The 6,613-nt window shown below is 33.9% G+C and overlaps 1 pseudogene; it reads right to left on the bottom strand.

Annotated features, from left to right (window-relative positions):
- Positions 1–1,892: 1,892 nt before the first annotated feature.
- LOC123226779 lies at positions 1,893–4,604 on the bottom strand (annotated as a pseudogene).
- Between the last annotated feature and the right edge of the window lie 2,009 nt (positions 4,605–6,613).

The raw sequence follows: 6,613 nt of genomic DNA, 5'->3' as shown, positions 1-6,613 counted from the left end.
GTTGTTGTTATGCTCAAAAAATTTAAGTTAATTAAGCATGCTCTGGAATCAATGATTGTAAGTGAATATTAGAGACAAAATAGAGAAGACGATCAAGGCAAAACAAGATTTGTTCGTCATAAGGTGTTAGATGAGAATTGGTGGATGAAGGTCAATTAAATTCTTGCTTTTACTGCACCAATTTATGATATGATTCGAGTGTGTGATACAAATAAGTCATGTCTTCATATGGTTTATGAGTATTAAGATTCTATGATTGAAAAAGTCAAACTAGTTATTTATGAATATAAAAGAAAGTTTTCAACCTAAGATTCTCTTTTTTATTCAGTGGTCTGCAGTATTTTTTATGATCGTTAGGCAAAGAGTAATACTTTCACTCCATTGTCTAGCTCATTCATTGAATCCAAGGTAAATATCTAATCGAATTGTATATTTCTTTCATTCTCAATTTATATTTATTTATTAAATTGTGTATTAATTTGTTAACTATTTGATATATTTATTATTTGTGAAGTTTAATAGTGAACAATGGCTTCAAGGAGGTGAAGATAAAGTACCTCCTCATATGAACGAGGAAGTATCTATCCAGAGGAATAAATATTTTAAAAAATCTTTTCTAAAGATGAGCGTGTTAAAGTATTAGACGAGTGTGCTAATTTTTTCCTTAAAAGTGGGCTGTTTGAGGATCCTAACTCAGTTGGTGTTATAGTTGATATAGAACCGATGAAGTGATGGGCATGTTTTGGTTCAAATGCTCCATTGCTTCAAAAGTTGACATTCAGAGTATTTGAACAACCTAATTCCTCTTGTTGTGAAAGGAATTTGAGTACTTATTCGTTCATTCATTCGATTAGGAGGAATAAATTAATTCCAAAACATGCATAAGACTTGATTTTTATTTATAACAATTTTCATTTGTTGTCAAAGGTCAGCTCAAAGTATTATGATAATAAGGAAAAGATGTGAGATTTTGGTGGAGATGACTTTGGGAGTATAAAAGATGTGAGAGTTCTTTAGTTAGCTAACCTCTCATTAGATGAACTAGAATTTGAGTTTGTCTTTTTTTTTTTTTTGAAGATGCTAACGACAGTGGATAAAGAGAATGATCGAATAGAAAACAATAAATATTTTACTATTTCTTTTATTTTTTCATTATTTTTTTTTTTTTGATGACTTTGATATTGAACTTTGAAAATTATTAACTCACCATGATTTACCTTCTACTTTAATCCAAAGTTTCAGTTAAGCATGATTTGGCTAGTGCAAGGCAATTTCTTCCTTGATATTACCTTACAAAATCAAAATCCCCACTGTAAAAATTTATTCACTCAGCAGCTGCAATGACTTTAAGAAATCTTCAAAAAAGCAATGACCATCAAAAAACAATTCTGATATTTAATGGAATCTACTTTGAGTACTCATAAAACTGACAATGCTTGAGAAAATTCCTGTTGTTTTATTCAAAATCTCAGTTTCCTGTCCAAATTTTGCGGCAGATAGAATATCTATATGTGTAAAGCATAATAGAATAACCAAAAGGGATTGTCTCTTATATTTATGATGTGGTTCATTCTAGGATCGTTGCATTGGAGCCGAGGTGTGAGATCTCACCTAGTTTCGAGCTATGTGGCAGCTTTCGATTTAGCTTTGTTTAGAGCCTGCCTGCTTGCTTATTTTGTCATTATGATTTTTCCTAGGTTTGTTTTGGGAGTCTGTATGTTTACTTTGTTTCTATTATGAGACTCTTTTGACATTTGCTTGGGGTATGCCGTTTCTATTCTTGTACTTTATCTTTGTTTTATAAAACTTAATTCCTTAAAAAATAATAATAATAAAAGGAAGCAAAATAAATATGCAAAATCAGAATTCCCTTGTGTGGAGAAAAATATCTATTACGATATCTTGCAGTAATTACTACCGCTCCAAAATGGTCCCTTGCGAATCCTGCTAGAGACTTCGTAGTGTGAACAATGGCAGGGCAGAACCATCAATTAAAATCCCCAGCATTTGGTGAGGGAATGCAACCCAAGTGGGTGCATACCCCAATAACAACAAGCCAGTCTGGATTCTTAACCCTGGCAGAATCTTCCTGTGGGTCACGAAGGGAGGCAACATCAACACAGTTAGCCAAGCTAATGTCCTCTTTATTCCGACGCCTGATGAACACTGGCTTCCCACGCCACTTGACAGTAACAGTTGTCCCAGGCTCAATGCTGGAGAGGTCAACTTCAAGAGAAGCAAGGGCAACAACATCTTTGCTTGCAGACATGCTTAGAACCAACTTGAGGATCCAGAGACGAAGGAGGAATACACAAACCTACCACCTGTCAAGACAAAATATGCAAATGCGCGCTTGGTCGGATCACCAGGTGGGTAACGCTCATGATTGTACTCATCAGAGGTAATTTTTAAAGTTGGGTTCTTCACAGCTGCCAAAGTAGCTGGGAGCTCTGAGATTATACCCATATCATGTCCTGGAGTGAGGGCATTAGAAGAGAAACCTGGAAGCCAACAACACTAGAAGAGCAGTCATGCATCATCGAATCTTTATGCTATAAAATTCGATAATAATATGGAAATGAAAAGGAATTTTGTGCAACATGCTACACTTATCATCCAAAACAAAAAGATAGTTGATATTAAAATGGCAGAATAGCCCACAAGACAATATAGAAGGCTTTCGTTTATTTCAACAGTTGAAGCCTGTGAAAATTTACTTTATACCGTTCTGTACAGACAAATACAAAAAGGTGGCAAATATTTGTTTCCATCCAGTCCAAGAGTCGGGAAAGATCACTAGTCCCGAATGGCTTACGCAATTTGTGAAATATAGCTACAAAACTTCCTAAAATCATCATCTAAAAAAAAAATATCAAGACTCAGCCCTGATTAAAAATATCAAAAAAGATCACTAGTCCCGAATGACTTCCTAACACAGCAAGTGATTCCAATTAATCTTCATCTAAAAAAATATCAAAAGCACATACTCAAAGCCAAGTTCTTTGATACGTAAATTAATATAACAAACTCTGATTAAAAAGACTCGGCCCTTAAAATTCTAACATTCATGCTCATATTTAGCTTACGCTATAGTAACTATGCTAGAAAATGGTGTAATGCGTAATGAGTAAGCAAAAAATGTTGGACTTTTGGGTCCCTTCTAATGTGGAGAAACCCATATTTAGTTTATGTAAAAAGCTTGGCCTACTATATTTATGAATTAGAGCAAAATACGGTTTAGCTTATACATATAAATAACACACAAAACTTAGTAAAAGAAGAGAGAAGAGGAGACAAAAACGTTGTCTGCGCGTCTGTGGCATATTTTCGCTTTCTCTCAACTTTACTGTTGGATTACTTTGATTTTTAGACTTTTAATAGAAGACTCATTATTCTTATTTTGAATGGTGGAGAACACGTTTTATTTTTCAGGTAAGTTGTTTTTTATGTTAGAACGTAACTAGTTATATTGTATAATTCAATTTAGATAGCTTTTAGAAAATAGTTGTCTTCTCTTTCTTATGCCGTTGGATTGCTGTTAAATTTTTACAGTATTTTAAACACATCTAGTGTTATATTTTGGACGGTGAAGATTTGTTTTTGTATCTTGTAACATGAGATATAAACTTACAAGTTTGCTATGATATTTTTTATTTTTTTGTAGTTGTGTTATTACTGTGTTTTGTTGCTTTGAAGAGTTGTGTACCCACTCTTAAGTTGAGAATTGTGTACTATTATTTTGTATATAGTGGATTGGTTTATTTAGACTATGTCTCATAGTTTTACTCTTTATATTAAAAAATTTATAAGTTAAATTGTGGTGTTCTGTTTTGTTATTTTTGTTAGTTTTTGATTGTTTAATATAATAAAATTATATTTTGATTGATTGTTTGTTATCATATAATTTAACCAAGAGGGCGGGAGTTTGACTTTGTTCTTGTTATTTAAAATGCTTTCTTCCCAACAAAAAATAGCCTTGAAGGTACAACCCATGTTATAAAATAATAATAATTAAAAAAATGAGACGATTTTACGTTGACATACTTGTTATAAAGAGATATAAATGTCTCTTTTGGATTTTTTAGTGTGACACACAAAGACAAAGCAATGATTACATATTAGAGAATTTGTTTTTCTCATCTATGCAAATAAAAAAAAGAAAAAGTTAGATTTTTCCTTGATCTTGGGTATCAAGGTTTATTTCAAGGATTATTTAAAAAATTATTTCTTTTATATTGATTTTTAATCATTAAGTACTGTAAAATTTTAGCTAGAGAAATAATTTAGATAATTTTTTACTGTTGATCTTAAGTTTATAATAAATTTGAGAGTGATTATACCTCGCTTTCCTTTATAATGGATTTAATTCAAAATTTGATCTATGGTTTTTTCTCTTTATATTGTAGGGTTTTTCACATAAATCTTGTATTCTTGTTATGGTTGATTTATTTTATTTCTTGCATGTAATTAACATTTCATATGATTAATTTAGTGTGTTTGCGGCACAATTAGATTGATATTTCATACCAAGGGATCTAACCTTCCTTTTCATAAAGATCATGAACAGATGATGTTTTTGTTACAATTCCATCAATCAAAACCATTGTTTTAAAGTTAGAATAGTTGAGTTCACATTTAAATCCCTATCAAAACAATTGTTTTGAAATCTTAATTGTTCATTATCCAATAAATATATTTAATATATAATTTTAATTATATCATAACGAAGTTATTTGTTTAATTGACTGGACGGAATAGCCTACCTGCAAACCGATCCTTCGCCCGATTGAAAGCATGATTCCTTCCTAGCCTGATGGAGTCAGAGTCACAAAATTCATTCAATAATATCAATAAAAGATGAAGCTTCGGCCCACGGGCTAATTTTTTTGGCTTTTAATTCCTTCTAGCCTGTCCGAATAATCTTCTAATTCATTTGTCCTTAACAATCAAGTTGAGGATTGTTGTTGGTAAGACTGTCAATTGGGTTAGATAAGCTCAGGGCTTGGTTGTTCAGCCTAAAAAAACGTTTCAAGGCCAAACAAAATTCGGGTCTGGAGCAGAATTAGATAAAAAATTTGTCCATTAAGTTATCTAACTTGGACTAAAACAAAGGTTATTCAAGCCCAAGACCTAATAAATCCAAAAACAAATTATAGGTAAAGGTGTATTTGTGAGGTTTTCAAATTTGTAAAGGATTTTAGAGGTGTTTTTATAGGTCTTTTAAAGTTACTAAATGGGAGTGAAATAAGCTCGAAATAGGTTTGAAACTTCAAAAATTTAATGAACTAGATCTGAATAAAAATTATAGCACTCAAATGAGCAAGCCAAAACCCAAAATTTTTATAGGCCTGAACTTGAGCGACCCAAACATGGTTCTCTAGGCCTGGTGTGGTGTCTAAGGCCCAAATAGGTCGTCCCATGAGGCTGAGTCAGTGTTCCAGTTTTGCAATTTCGTACGAATTAAATAAGTCTTTATTCGGTATTTCACACAAAAAGGAAAACACAAACTTGTACATATTTAGAAACTATTAATTTTTTTAGTGGAAGAAAAAATTCACAAAGTTGGATGCAAAAGCCTTTGGTAAATTGGATATAACTGCTTGCAAACTGTTTAACTTTGTCAACAAATTAAAATGGTTTTGAGACGAAATGAGAGGATTATACGACAACATTTTTATAAGGGTCAGTTCGGGTTTTTCCCGTACCGACCAGGGCATCAATATTTTTGACATAAAAATTAGGGAGAAGGACTATTTCCCACCCAACTTTTGATGCATTTTCAAATTGGCACCCACGACAGATGAAAATCCAGTTTTCCCACCCGTGACCAAACTGCCGTCCAATTTTTCAGTTAGGGACAGGGGCAAAATCGTCATTTGCTATTTAAAACCTTAAAACTTTTAAATTTTACCGTTTCCCCCCTCCAGGTTTTAAAAACTAATAACTAACCCATCCTCAAAGTTTGAAAAGTTTAATTTCACCCCTGGGGTTTGTTCCTTCTCCGGCCACCATCGACGACCGACGCATTCGACCGATCTCCCATCTCCGACTACAAAGGACGACGAAGGACGACCCTTCGTCGCCCAGATCTGGACGACGAAGCGTCGTCCAGATCTGGAAGAACAGACGAAGGACGACGCTTCGTCGTCGCGTCTTCCAGATGCGACGAGCCACGAAGAGAGAAGAGAAGAGACCTTCATCGAAGCAGACATCCCAGATCTGGACGACGAGCGACGAAGAGAGGTCTCTTCGTCGCATCGTGCGACGAAGAGATCTCCGTCGCACCACCGCCGTCGCACCAGGAGAAGGAGGAGGCCGGTGACGACGCCGGAGAAGACATCGGGAGATGAGGTTGAAGAATGGGGTTGAAATGCTAGTTTTGAAAGTTATGGGGGGCGGCTGTATTTTGAAAAATATGGAAACCTAGGTTTGGGGGTGAAAATGTTAGTTTTTAAAGTTTAAAAACTTTAGGTAAGGTGAAAATGTTAGTTTCTAAAACCTAAGGGGGGTGAATGGTAAAACCCTCACATCAATTTTGAAAAATTATATTAAGGGGTATTTTGGTCATTTCATCTAACAAGGGTAAAATGGACATTTTACCTTTATACAAACA

The sequence above is a fragment of the Mangifera indica genome, chromosome 10 (genome assembly GCF_011075055.1).
Source record: "Mangifera indica cultivar Alphonso chromosome 10, CATAS_Mindica_2.1, whole genome shotgun sequence".
Lineage (NCBI taxonomy): Eukaryota > Viridiplantae > Streptophyta > Magnoliopsida > Sapindales > Anacardiaceae > Mangifera > Mangifera indica.
This window is presented reverse-complemented; position numbering and strand designations above follow the sequence as displayed.